The following is a 15,660-nucleotide window of genomic DNA, read 5'->3' as shown; positions in this document are numbered from 1 at the left end:
ATCGGCGGAACCTCTTCTCAAGAGTGGTAGCTTCACTCAGGAAACTCAGCTTGCAATTTAGGAAACAACATGGCACAATAATGATGCTCTGGCAATAGTTTCATACTCTATGATGGGGTAAATGTTTGTTAGCTTGAACGAAACCTTGAGCCTACAAATATTACCACTGTCCCCACGCTAATGGCCGTATTTTTACTGAATGTGTCTGTGTAGGAGCTGGAATTGGATCTTCATGCAGTGGAAAAGACGGCAGAGCTCTGTAAGTTGAACTAACCTGGCGTCTTCGGCCCAAGTAGTTTGTCTGAGCGCAGTGACAGGCGAGGCATCGCTTCTCAATCAGGTGCTGTGGTCTGATATGAATTGCTAATTTATGGATATACAGGTTTAGGCAGATTGTTAAGTGAGACAGCCAAAATTTTACATGGGATGCCAGTAATTTGTTCACGATGTGTGTGCTGGTTAAAACAAAAGAAAACCACGATCCCAATGATGTGTATTTCGTACATGGAACAATGATTTACATATAACGCACACACAAGATAATCCACTAATGATATAGCGTTGAATACTTTCCTAGTGACTAGTTACTATGCATTGCTCACAGACCCGTGCCAACACCTTGCACACTGGTGCCAGCATGGTGTGCTGATGCGCATGCCTTGACCAACTGCCACTTCCTGGGCATAGTTCCTGGCAACCGGAAAACAGACATAGTGATTTTGGCTGTTCATGTATTTTTTATTTTACTTACATTCAGGTAACTTTGATAAGTAAGTCTTAATGAATTCATCGAAGAGAGAAATTTTAGCCTTGTCTTTGATTGATACGTGGTGTTGAAGTTGTAGGTTTTAGAGCACAAGATGTACCGCAGTAGTCGATCAGGACGTGGCATCCTCCGCTGGTTCCACGTCAGCTAAAAGTGGAGTTCACCGATTTGCGTAGCCATTTGTAAATCTGTACGCATCAGTTTACCACCATTTACACCACCGGTGTATACTTTTGTGTCACGTCCGATTCTTGCTGCGCCATGTAAGATTCTGTGGATAACAAAGCAATTATGGCTGAAAGAGACAGAAATGTCATAAATGGTATAGTGATATGGATTTAAGATTACCAGATTGCCTCTGCCACTGGCTCACGCTTGCTGTGGAATCTCTCCCCTGACGACGTACAGAACATTGGTGCAGGGGTGTGATGCACCAACGTGGCAACAGAAGATGCCCAGTGGTTCCCCATTATATTGATAGGACACTCCAGTATCACTTTTAGGGTCATATCCCGTTGCTTGACAAGCGTCCTTACGATATAAGCAGCGTTAGGTTTGTAATCCTTCGGCTATGAGCTTTCCTTGCATGTTCAATCGGATTTGTGTGCGAGCACAGAGCTCCTCGCTTTACATACGTAGTGTCCTTACGTTGCACTTATTTGTCCACAAAACCATCGTTGTTCGGTCGAACATTGTCATTCTTCAGATGGAACTCAGATGCATCACGAAAAGGCCTCTCTTATTATTGCAGGCTAAATGCTCTTGCAGCTCTTAACTCTTACAGTGCCCTGGGAAACACCTCCAAGGATTAAAACAGTGTGTCGGATCAGGACTCGAATGTGGGACACTGACTGGTTTGGACAAGTGCTCTACCGACTTGGATAGTCACCACCCGACCTCACAGCTCTAATTGCGCCAATGCCTCTCTCTTACCTTCCAAACTTCACAGGCGTTCTCCCGCATACTAGCACTCCTGAAAGAAAAGGTGTAGCGAAGAAACGATTTGGGGCAATAGCCTGCTAGTACTGTGGAGCAGACCGTGAGCTGTGCTTGGATACTTAAGTCGGCACAGCACTTGCTCGCGAATGGGAAAGGTCCCACATTTGAGCCTTGCACGATGTACAGTTTCGGTTTGCCAGAAAGATCCAAATCAGTGCCACTCCCCCGGAGAGTGAAAAGTGATTCTGGAGCTATGTCATGCTCTACGAAAATATAGACTTTATTGGTGAATTTCAACAATGAAATATTCTCCAGATATCGGCTGAGATATAGAGAGGTCTGAAGTGGCCAAGTGTACCGTCAAAGATAGGAACGTATTTAATTCTGAGCAAAGACGCTGCGTCGTGCTAATGTGTTCAGGGAAGAAGTGGGAAGTACGACTAAACGGCAGTTGTGTCATCCGGTACAGCCGCTCCCCACTGCCCTCTCCATGGAGCGCCCTGTTGACGCAACTTCGCCTCAAAGCGGTGTATAATGGACAGTTATGACCATGACTCGACGACTGGACACCCCTTCACCCCCGTACTGTCTCAACCACTCTCTTCCAGTGGCACGCTTCTAGTCCGTCCAATGCTCCATCTGCTTCGGAGGCTGCAGTCCATTACCCATAACGCTTCTCACGCGAAGGGAACTTGACACTTCATCTGAAGATGACGAGTGGAAAACTAATTGAAACGTTCGTTCAAAATGACTGATAGTTATTTCATTACATATAATGATGTATGTGCCCTACACGCTGTCACAAACGAGAATGGGCAATGATTTACAGCAGCTCGAAACTTCCCGTGGATTTCAATGCGAGATGACTTTAACGGCCTACACAACGAAACTTTGTCTCGAAATTTTGTAGAAAAAATAAAAGATTCTGGCCGTATGTGACACTGTCAATATCGTTACAGAGCAATATCAATGGTAATGTTAGCGATAACAGCGAAACTACAATGGAGTTACTGAACACGGTTTTCCGAAACTGGCTCACAAAAGAAAGTAGTAAATACTCCTGAATTCAAATAAAGAACAGCTTCCAACATGAGTAATTTAGAAGTAGATACACTCAGTGTAGTGAGGAAGCTTCAGTTGCTAAATAAAGGGGGCTCAGTTGGGCTTCTTTGAGAGTGTGTAGATGAAACAGCGCCATTTAAGCAATCATACGGAACCACTCTCTCTATGAAATATCCGTCCCTGAAGCTGAAACGTGGGACGTAGTGAATTTGGCAATGTATGCTAGTTCGAACGCTATGAATTACCTCGAAGAAAATGATCTATTGACAGATAACGAGCACTATTTCAGAAGGTATAATTCTTCTAAAAGACAACTGTGTCTTATTCATACATGATTGCTATCACAGGAGCTCTCACCTTGATTCCATATTTCTAGGCATGGGGAAGGCTTTTGGCACAGTTCCTCACAAGTGGCTTCTAATCAAATTGCGTGTGTGCTGGGTTACGTGTCAGTTACGCGGCAGCATTCGAGGTTTCCTGTCAGAAATATTACCGTTCGCAGTAACTGACCGGGAGTAACTACTAACGCAGAAGTGACACTCGTATGTGGGGTTCGCCAATGAAGTGATAGAGGCCCTCTGCTGTTGTCCATCTATACGAGTTAGGGGGCAATCTGAGCTGCCCTCTCAGTGTGTTTAACAAATCATTCTGTCATTTATCACTTAGTTAAGTCATTAGAAGATCAAAACAAATTTCATAATTTTTAACATTTTTATGCAGCGACAGCAACTGGTATTGTTAATATAAGAATATGCAGCCTACAGTTGCAGGTTAACTTTATCGTTTACCTAGGTTTCAACGTTAGTAATAACGTCTTCTTCAGAACCTGCAACAAGTTAATATGCGCTAGTAAATTACATTAGATGTGGTCATCCTACAGGATGCAGCGTGTAGTACTTACGTTGCATCCTGTAGGATCACCGTATCTAATGTAATTTACCAGCGCATTTTAATATTAACTTGTTGCAGGTTCTGAAGAAGAAGTTATTACTAACGTTGAAACCTACGAAAACGATAAAGTTAACCTGCAACTGTAAGTTGTATATTCTTATATAATCAAAACAAATTGCTAAACTATTTACACAAGTTATTTATACGGTGCGAAATGTGGTAACTGATCACAAACAGTAGAAAGTATGAAGTCCTCAAATTTAAGAGTTGTGATTCAGATAAGGAGCTAGGGATTACAGTTGCGATCAAAATAAATCGGGCCTTCACCTGGAAAATGTTGAGGGAAGTGAGACTATGTTTTATTTGCAGAACACTTACTAGATGCAGCAGCCCTACTAAAGAGGCTGCCTACACTACGCCCGTGTGTCCTATTCTGCAGTTTGGGAACCTAACAGATAGGGCTGAAAAGGAGAACATCGAAAAAGTTGACAGAGAGTCACCTAGTTTTTAACTTCGAGATATATGTGTCGCGGGTATAAAAATCCAGTTGCAGAGGCAGTCGTTAAAACAAATATCTTTTCGTTGCTGCAAATATTTTCAATAAAATTCAAACAGAAAATTTCTTCTCTGAGTGCCAAAATATTTTAATTACTGCAACCTGCGAAGGGAGAAATTACCATTATAAAATGTTCAAATGTGTGTGAATTCCTAAGGGACCAAACTACTGAGATCATCGGTCCCTAGACTTACACACTACTTAAACTAACATGCTAAGAACAACACACACACACCCATGCCCGAGGAAGGAATCGAACCTCCAGCGGGAGGGGCAGCGCAATCCGTGACATGGCGCCTCAAACTACCCGACCACTCAGCGCGGAGGAAATTACTCATCACCTTTTCAACGATTTACGTGGAAGTGGTAGTGTAACACCTGGACAACGTAAAAGAAGGAAACATGTGAGGACAAGAGAGGTCCCGCCTTTCTGTCAAGAGACGCGTGGAAACGATTATGAGAGTCGTGTCGACTTCTGTGCATGGGACTTACGACATAATACTCCAGAAGGAGAAAATACAAAAATGCAGCAAGTGGAGCAGGCAAAAAGGAATACAAACGTCTCAAAAATGAAATCGACAGGAAGTGCAAAATGGCTAAGCAGGGATGGCTAGAGGACAAATGTAAGGATGTAGAGGCTTATCTCATGAGGGGTAAGATAGATATTGCCTACAGGAAAATTAAAGAGACCTTTGGAGAGAAGAGAACCATTTGCATGAATATCAAGAGCTCAGATGGAAACCCAGCTCTAAGCAAAGAAGGGAAAGCAGAAAGGTTAAAAGAGTGTATAGAGGGTCTATACAGGGGCGATGTTCTTGAGGGCAATATTATGGAAATGGAAGAGGAGGTAGATGAAGATGAAATGGGAGATATGATACTGCGTGAAGAGTTTGACAGAGCACTGAAAGACCTAAGTCGAAAGAAGGCCTCGGGAGAGGACAACATTCAACAAGAACTACTGACGGCCTTGGGAGAGCCAGTCCTGATAAAATTCTACCATCTGGTGAGCAAGATGTATGAGACAGGCGAAATACCCTCAGACTTCAAGAAGAATATAATAATGCGAATCCCAAAGAAAGCGGGTGTTGACAGGTGGAAAATTACCAAACTATCAGTTTAATAAGTAACAGCTGCAAAATACTAACGCGAATTCTTTACAGACGAATGGAAAAACTGGTACAAGCCGACCTCGGGGAAGATCAGTTTGGATTCCGTAGAAATGTTGGAACACGTGAGGCAATACTGACCCTACGACTTATCTTAGAAGAAAGATTAAGGAAAGGCAAACCTATATTTCTAGCATTTGTAGACTTGAAAAAGCTTTTGACAATGTTGACTGGAATACTCTCTTTCAAATTCTGAAGGTGGCAGGGGTAAAATACAGGGAGCCAAAGGCTATTTACAATTTGTACAGAAAGCAGATGGCAGTTATAAGAGTCGAGGGGCATGAAAGGGAAGCAGTGGTTGGGAAGGGAGTGAGACAGGGTTGTAGCCTCTCCCCGATGTTATTCAATCTGTATATTGAGCAAGCAGTAACGGAAACGAAAGGAAAGTTCGGAGTAGGTATTAAAATCCAAAGAGAAGAAATAAAAACTTTGAGGTTCGCCGATGACATTGTAATTCTGTCAGAGACAGCAAAGGACTTGGAAGAGCACTTGAACGGAATGGACAGTGTGCTGAAAGGAGGGTAAAAGATGACCATCAACAAAATCAAAACGAGGATAATGGAATGTAGTGGAATTAAGTCGGGTGATGCTGCAGGAATTAGATTAGGAAATGAGACACTTAAAGTAGTAAATTAGTTTTGCTATTTGGGGAGCAAAATAACTGATGTTGGTCGAAGTAGAGAGGATATAAAATGTAGACCGGTAATGGCAAGGAAAGCGTTTCTGAAGAAGAAAAATTTGTTAACATCGAATATTGATTTAAGTGTCAGGAAGTCGTTTCTGAAAGTATTTGTATGGAGTGTAGCCGTGTAAGTAAGTGAAACATGGACGATAAATAGTTTTGACAGGAAGAGAATAGAAGCTTTCGAAATGTGGTGCTACAGAAGAATGCTGAAGATTAGATGGGTAGATCACATAACTAATGAGGAGGTATTGAACAGAATTGGGGAGAAGAGAAATTTGTGGCACAACATGACTAGAAGAAGGGATCGGTTGGTAGGACATGTTCTGAGGCATCAAGGGCTCAGCAATTTAGTATTGGAGGGTAGCGTGGAGGGTAAAAGTCGTAGAGGGAGACCAAGAGATGGATACACTAAGCAGATTCAGAAGGATGTAGGCTGCGGTAGGTACTGGGAGATGAAGAGGCTTGCACAGGATAGAGTAGCGTGGAGAGCTGCATCAAACCAGTCTCAGGACTGAAGACCACAACAACAATAACTCCAGATGTTTGATGCATCTTGTTTACTGATGAAGCCACATTTACCAATCATGGCCATGTAAACCGCCGAAACATGCACTATTGGTCTGTTCGCAATCCCCGTTGGGTTCCTCAAGTAGAACGTCAGCGTCCATGGACTGTAAACGGGTGGTGTGGGATAATGAACCGTCAGCACATAGGCCCGTTATTCTTAGACGAAACAATGAACACACAGAAGTACTGCAGGTTCCTGATGGACCATTTTCCACAGATGTTAGGAAGCGTTTCTCTTCAGACTGGGAGGAACATGTGGTACCAGCATGAAGAGTCTCCGGACCATAGTGCACGAACTACTGCAGCGTGTCTTCACGAATTGTTTCCAAATCGTTGGATTGGACGCAGAGGACCAGAACCTTGGTCGGCCTGTCCCTGGATTTGACACTAGTATACTCTTTTGTGCGGGTAAGGGTGAAAGACGTTGTGTACAGGGACATACCAACTATTGTAGCCTGCTCGGACATCACTGAAATGCTAGCACGTATGCGGCAGTCTTTCCACACCAGACTGGAAGGGTGTAATGCCGCTTCTGGTGGTCGTTTTGAACACAACCTGCGTTAGTCAGTTGTCTTATTACTGATCAGATTCCGTACGACTAGTGAAAGGGCTTGTGTTGTTCTTTAGTGTGTGCTACCACAGGTACTGTACAAGTGTCGGTGCGGGAAGATTCAAAATACGATAGCTCGTAAACGTCTCACACTAGAATCCTGCAACAAACATCACTGACATTCTAATTTACTCTAATTTTAGTCTGTTAACGTCAATAGCCTTTGTTTCATTTACAAATGTGTATTTGCAGAAAAATGCACTTTCTAAGTATTACTACAATCCGTTAATCGGCTAACAATACGAGCCCCGAATACCACTCCATTATCAGAAAACCGCTCATCAACAGCACTTTCCATTTCCGAAATATTTGCGGTACAAGTATAGGGTGATTCACCCCGTACAACACAATTATTAAGTATGTGAGAAAAACGTGTTAGAGGCCACGGATCATGCTTCATAAATTATAAGAAACGAAACGCTTATGGAACCAAGAAAAGAGCCTATCATGAAGTTACATTGGCCAACCACATCTCCAAAAACATAGAAGCAACTAAGGAACAACTAAAACCATAAGGAATGAAACTACATGGATTTTTTTTACCTTTCTTACGTGTTTGTACCTTCGTAATTCGTCCTCTGACTAGCGACAACTAGAACATCATGTCTGTTCATCCATGTGATTCTGACTTGCAGCCCGCGACTTCCGAAGACAAATGAACTCTGAAATACACGTGCACGTCAACACGGAACAGGAAAACCAATTTTTTTTGCGTCCACCTGTTTATGTCCACAAACGACCGACTTTATGCAATTTGTGAATCATTTCAGTTACTGCGGAACGTTTGATAATACCACTGCTAGATGCCAATATAATGCTGAAATATACGGTCACTTTTATGTTAAGCAATTCAGAATATAGCCTTTCTCTTGCATGAGGGATAACAAGAGGCAAACTTCCTGTGCTGTTCACGAGGCAAGCTCTTACGCAACGTTAGGAAGTGTTGTTTATGCCGCTACATTTTTATGCGTGTGGGAAACCACGACTGCGAAGCAGCAGATTAAGTTACGTGAGCGCCTTTCGCATCCAGCTGCCAACGTATATTTTGTACTTTGATTTCAGAATGGCAGAGCTGTTGACGTCACTTTGCAAAAACAGACATAATGTCTGATGGGATAGCAGCAATCAGTGATTGTATAATGTTACACATAATCCGTCTTGATTGCAATTTTTTTTTTTTTATTCATATGACCGGTTTCGGTTCATTCAGAACCATCTTCAGATCTGATATTTCGTTTACAGGAGTAAGCCGTCCAAATCCAGCAACTTTCACATGCTGCGTTACATAAAGTTTATGTCATATGAAACCGGTCATATGAATAAAAAAAAATTTTGCTATCAAGACGGATTACAAGTAACATCAGGCGTCACTTTGTTTTTCGTAAATGCCGGCCGGTGCGGCCAAGCGGTTCTAGACGCTACAGTCTGGAACCGGGCGACCGCTATGGTCGCAGGTTCGCATCCTGCTTTGGGCATGGATGTGTGTGATGTCCTTAGTTTAGTTAGGCTTAAGTAGTTCTAAGATCTAGGGGACTAATGACCTCAGATGTTAAGTCCCATAGTGCTCAGAGCCATTTGAACCATTTTTCGTAAATTGTCTGACATGCAAAGGTTGTCAAAAAGTCTGGATGACTATGACGTTAAACAATCTCGTCCTTAAGTTTGTGGTCACAGTTGAGTCCTCAAATACAGGTTTCTATCTTAACCATTAGCCGAAAATGAACAAAAACCAGCCTCCTGTTTGGAGAAATGGGCCTTTTCCTGTATAATGAGGTAATTTCTTCATTTTATTAGAGCAGTTACACTTGTTCAAATGTATTACGTTTCTACATCTTTGAACGCCGCATAAAGGTGTCGTACGTTGGGTGTGAAGAAAATAACATTGCCGCTGACGGGGAGGTCTGCACCGATAGCATCAAACGGCCTATTTTATGAGACACTGCCGGGAGCTTTGCAATCTGATGCAAGACATTGGCGCAGAATATGGTAAATGGAGAGGAAATGAGCGTATGGCATCGTTGGTTGGGAGGCCCGATTCAGGGAAGTTCGTCCGCCAAGTGAAATTCTTATTTCATTCGATGCCACACTGGGCGACTTGCGTGCCGGTGATGAGGATGAAATGATGATGAGGACAGCACAACACTCAGTCCACGAGCGGAGAAAATCCTCCAGCCCGGCCGGGAATTGAAACAGGGCCCACATGCACGGGGGGCAAGCACGTCACCACAAAGCTAAGCATGCGGACAGAATACGATAACAAGATATTTTAAACGGCTATCGCTCCTTCCCTTGCTGGCCCAATACTGAAAGGAGAATTTTTTCCACCACCAGGGCTCGAACCGGCTTACCTCCGAGTTGAAATACGCGTGCCAGCTGTGCGTCAGTGACGTTGTCTACGGAAGCGGTTTAACCTTGGAATAGGAACGTACAGTCTACTGCGTAATCTCCGGCCAGTGAAACTTTGTAATTTCAGGAACAACGAGAACAATCATTTGACACGCGAAATTCGGCAAAGATAATTTACTGTTTCTATATACGGGCAGTTGGATGCAACTAGACGGAGCACCTGCACACTTTTTTGTGCAAGCACGTAACGAACTCCGAGACCACATACTCCAGGTATTGAAACGGAAGGGGTGGTCCATTTGCATAGCCACTTCACTTCAGTCATTTGAAGCTCTCTGATTATTTTTGTGGTGGCCTTCCCATGGTCCTCAAACTCGAAAAAAGAAATGATCATCAGGAGGACTGAGTCAGCATATAGAACAGACAAAACAACCTCTGGTGAATTTGAAAGCAAATGTGGTAACACTGAATGACCAACGATAATTCCGCCGTCAAACGCGGAGGAGAGAGAGCGGACAGTTGGTAAGTACTACTACATTGAAGGTCTCTATGACGGGGAGAGCTTGTCTGATGACTTGAAAGAAGAAAAATTTGGAGTTAATATCGTAAATACACTCCTGGAAATGGAAAAAAGAACACATTGACACCGGTGTGTCAGACCCACCATACTTGCTCCGGACACTGCGAGAGGGCTGTACAAGCAATGATCACACGCACGGCACAGCGGACACACCAGGAACCGCGGTGTTGGCCGTCGAATGGCGCTAGCTGCGCAGCATTTGTGCACCGCCGCCGTCAGTGTCAGCCAGTTTGCCGTGGCATACGGAGCTCCATCGCAATCTTTAACACTGGTAGCATGCCGCGACAGCGTGGACGTGAACCGCATGTGCAGTTGACGGACTTTGAGCGAGGGCGTATAGTGGGCATGCGGGAGGCCAGGTGGACGTACCGCCGAATTGCTCAACACGTGGGGCGTGAGGTCTCCACAGTACATCGATGTTGTCGCCAGTGGTCGGCGGAAGGTGCACGTGCCCGTCGACCTGGGACCGGACCGCAGCGACGCACGGATGCACGCCAAGACCGTAGGATCCTACGCAGTGCCGTAGGGGACCGCACCGCCACTTCCCAGCAAATTAGGGACACTGTTGCTCCTGGGGTATCGGCGAGGACCATTCGCAACCGTCTCCATGAAGCTGGGCTACGGTCCCGCACACCGTTAGGCCGTCTTCCGCTCACGCCCCAACATCGTGCAGCCCGCCTCCAGTGGTGTCGCGACAGGCGTGAATGGAGGGACGAATGGAGACGTGTCGTCTTCAGCGATGAGAGTCGCTTCTGCCTTGGTGCCAATGATGGTCGTATGCGTCTTTGGCGCCGTGCAGGTGAGCGCCACAATCAGGACTGCATACGACTGAGGCACACAGGCCCAACACCCGGCATCATGGTGTGGGGAGCGATCTCCTACACTGGCCGTACACCACTGGTGATCGTCGAGGGGACACTGAATAGTGCACGGTACATCCAAACCGTCCTCGAACCCATCGTTCTACCATTCCTAGACCGGCAAGGGAACTTGCTGTTCCAACAGGACAATGCACGTCCGCATGTATCCCGTGCCACCCAACGTGCTCTAGAAGGTGTAAGTCAACTACCCTGGCCAGCAAGATCTCTGGATCTGTCCCCCATTGAGCATGTTTGGGACTGGATGAAGCGTCGTCTCACGCGGTCTGCACGTCCAGCACGAACGCTGGTCCAACTGAGGCGCCAGGTGGAAATGGCATGGCAAGCCGTTCCACAGGACTACATCCAGCATCTCTACGATCGTCTCCATGAGAGAATAGCAGCCTGCATTGCTGCGAAAGGTGGATATACACTGTACTAGTACCGACATTGTGCATGCTCTGTTGCCTGTGTCTATGTGCCTGTGGTTCTGTCAGTGTGATCATGTGATGTATCTGACCCCAGGAATGTGTCAATAAAGTTTCCCCTTCCTGGGACAATGAATTCACGGTGTTCTTATTTCAATTTCCAGGAGAGTATAAGATAACAGTATCAACGTCAGAATTTAAAAGCGCTTTTTAAAATCATTGGGGGCAGTGGCAACATATCGATTTTAGAAGTAGGTGTATAGAATCTATGAGAGTCATGACGTACGATCAGACTTTCGGAAAAAGTATACTCCTCACAATTTCGAAGACGGTTATGGTTGATAAGCGCGAGAACTAGCTCACAATCAGGCACCGAAGGTGCTGGTGGCGATAATATAAGGAAGAATGGAAAAGAAAATCGAGGATCTGTAAGATGCTGATCATTTTTACTGTAGGAAAGGTGCAAGCACCAGACGGACATCCTGACGTTGCGCTTGATGACTGAAGGAAGAGTTCGGTCGAGGGCAGCTTCCATAGTCAATCAATCACGTTACTACAGTAACCTTTTTTGTGCTGAAGGCCGTGGTAGGGAATCTAGTTTATTGGTTTTCTGTATATTTTGAACATGCGTCCTTCATTATTTTTACAGATGGTTAAATCTAAAAAGTTTTCAGCGTGAGTTTTTTTATGTTCAAATTTTTGACGTTTTACTTAGTTTAGCTTTTAGGTAATACTCGTCCAGCTTTCCCCATCTAAATAGTTTGATGGAAGCAGAAATATGAACAACTAGCAGCTAAATTCATTCTCGTGAGAAGATGGTGCGTATGACACTCGTCGAAACATAGTGTTACGTCAGCACTGTCACCTGGCTGGAAACCAGTGAACTGTTCATCAATTCTTACTCTATTTTTGGAATGAAAAGAAATGGTACTATATGCTATTCAGAGCAACACTTTCACGATATACAATCAGATTAACTCCCATTATTAGCAAACCATATCCACGTCGAACAATCAGCGTTAATATGAACGTAGTTACCTTACAGAGCAGGGTCCTCGTTAGAAAGGAACTTCTGTTCCACCTTAATCAGTATAAAATCTCACGTGACGTTTGAATGACTATGCTACTCATCATCTTTCAATAATCTATCCTGCTTAGTATCATTTTTATTAGCGTCTTAGTACGGATGTCTTGTGCTGATACCAGGCTTGTGAAAGTGGTTGAATAGACGTGGTGTTCGATATGCTGACCGTATTCCAATAATTTTGAAGTATTCCACAACGCAAATTTTTATGGTATATTTAATCCAAATAACCAATGTTCATGTATATGACCCACTTAGTAGCAGAGATGAGTCGTGTTTGTAAGCAAAATGTTTTTGAATGATACGTACGTTTTTGGATAGGGTCCACCTTTAGCTAAACACAATTTTGTGTTTCAACCCAAAGATATTTCACTGCAGATACAGCATCTTCAGTGGGATTTTTTTTTCATCTGTTAAAGACAAAGAATGTTCTTTACTGTTTGTATACATGTAACTATTAGTTTATAAATCGTAATTACGGATATTTAAAAAAAACACATAAATTACGAATTCATACCTTTCTACCACATGGTCTGGTTTTTTTGATGTGTGATGGAAATGTTATCGTCATAGATAAAACAACGTCAACCCATCACAATGCTAGTTCCTACCGACCAACCTGTAATCAGGGGTAGTCGACGAAGGAACGTTTTCGTCACCAAATGGATTATGAACACGTCAACAAGTTGTAACACGTGCCTTTTAAAACTAACAGACCTGTTACAGTTTTGTCACATCAAGCGGATTGCGACATCGCACGCCATTTTCCATCGCGAGAAGATAAGCAAGTTTCATCACTGTAAAGACTTTGAAAGTAATTCGAATAATTTACTTCACTTCTTTTAATAGACTTTAGCAAAAAATTGTTACTTTTAATAAACGTGGTCAATAGTAATTAAATTTAAATCCACGTGAGTAGTGGGAGACACGCTCAGAGATATTTCAACTCAATAAAGACAAGGCAATAATTACCAATGAAACACAAACTTTGGCTTGTGATTTCCAACAGATGTTATTTAGCAGCTACGTGATAACAGCAAACTGATGTTACCCCTAAATAACATACAGGGTGATTACAATTCAAGTTAAACTTTCAAAACAATGTAGAAATAACACTACCGGTCAGAATGACGTCAAATTGCAACGGAATATTATCGGAGAAGGGGGAAAACGTATGGCAGAAGATTATTTTATTTATCGTGTCAGAAGCAAACTAAAAGCAATATTACATACATTACTAAATACATACGTACATTATGGTTTATAAATTAAGCTAGTCAAGAATGAAATAAATGATTACACAGATTGTGTTGTCAAACATAAGGTAATTTTAATCTATATAGTGGATGCAAAAAATTTGCAACGTCCAGTGCACTTTGTGTAGCGTTTACGAAGTCCTCCACGGTGCACACAGTTGGAGGTAATGTGCATTGTAGTAGATGTGTTGATGTCTGCACGGCAGCTCCGCAGTCACACTGGAGAGAGTCCACCTGGAAGCCCCACCTCTCCAGATTACTCTTGGATCTTGAGACAGAAGAACGCAGGCGGTCGAGTGATTTCCATGTGGACCGTTTCTCTGAGTGGCCTGGGGGAAGAACTTCTCGCGGTATCAGCCACTCCTCCTGATGCTGGCATCTGACCTGCCATCTCTTCTCCCGGTGTTGATGTGGAGTGTCAGCGAGTGGTTCTGTACTGTGAAGGAACCTCTTTCTAGACACAAGCCTTTGCTGTGCCGGTTGGTGGCCATGTAGTGGGTGGGCTTCGGATGTTAATGCCTTCTTCATTTCACTCCGTGCTGCTGTATCTCTTCGGATGTTGGGGGGGGGGGGGGCTATGCCGGACAAGCAGTACAGTTTTTCCACAGGTGTGGCTCTTAGACAACCCGTAGTGATACGACGTGTCTCATTCAGAGCAACATCAACTTTCTTTGTATGTGTAGATCTGCACCATACTGGGCAAGCGTACTCAGCTGCAGAGTAGCAGAGGGCTAATGCGGATGTGCGCACTGTGTCTGGCTGTGCTCCCCATGTTGTTCCAGTCAGCTTCCTTACCACATTGTTCCTGGCAGCCACTTTTTGCTTTGTTTTTAAGCAGTGTTCCTTATATGTAAGAGCACGGTCCAGAGTGACTCCGAGGTATTTTGGAGTCTTGCAGTGTTCTAAAGAGGTTCCTTCCCAATCTATCTGCAAGGTTCTACTAGCCTGTCTGTTTCGGAGGTGGAAAGCACAGGTCTGGGTCATAGAAGGATTTGGTTTCAATTGATTGTCCCTGTAATAGGAAGTTAATTCTTTCAGAGCATCAGTTAGCTTCCGCTCCACCCTCTGAAAGCTGTGATCTTGTGCTTCATCTGCATATATGAAGCTTTGTGTTCCTTCTGGTAACGGCTGGTCATTAGTGTATATATTGAAGAGGGTGGGCGCCAGTACACTGCCCTGTGGCAGCCCATTTTTCTGCTGCCTCCATCTGCTTCTTTGTCCTTGATATTCCACAAAATATCTTCGGTTCTGCAGAAGATTTCTAATTAGACAGGTTAGTTTGTAGTCCTTGGTGAGGTTGTATAGCTTCAGCAACAAGAGTCTGTGGTTGACAGTGTCGTAGGCGGCTGAAAGATCTATAAACACCGCTCCTGTTACCTGCCGCCTTTGGAAGCCGTCCTCTATATGCTGTGTCAAATTCAACACCTGTGCTGTGCAGCTCTTCCCTTGTCTGAATCCTGCCTGTTGAGGGATCAGTAATGGTTCTATCATATCTGTAATTCTTTGGAGGATCAACCTTTCCAATACCTTATACAGGTGGCATAGGAGGGAGATTGGCCTATAGCTTTTGGGGTCATCCCGGTCTCTCCCTGGTTTATGTATAGCTATAATTTTTGCTTTCCGCCAAGATTTTGGTATCTTGCCGCTCTTGACACAATTATTCATTAGCTCGAGTAGCCAGCACTTTGCGCCTGGACCAAAGTTCTTGATCTGTTCACTTCTTATGTCATCTACCCCTGCTGATTTTCCGACTTTGCACTTATTTAGAGCTGAGTCGAGCTCATTCAAACTGAATGGTCGAGACAAGAGACAGAGTGTTTACCTCTTGTTCGGGCTCCCTTTCCAGGGTTCGTCTCCCGATTTTACT

This window comes from Schistocerca americana, chromosome 6 (assembly GCF_021461395.2).
Source record: "Schistocerca americana isolate TAMUIC-IGC-003095 chromosome 6, iqSchAmer2.1, whole genome shotgun sequence".
NCBI classification, from domain to species: domain Eukaryota; kingdom Metazoa; phylum Arthropoda; class Insecta; order Orthoptera; family Acrididae; genus Schistocerca; species Schistocerca americana.
The sequence above is the reverse complement of the archived record's forward strand: the minus strand, read 5'-3'. Positions refer to the sequence as shown.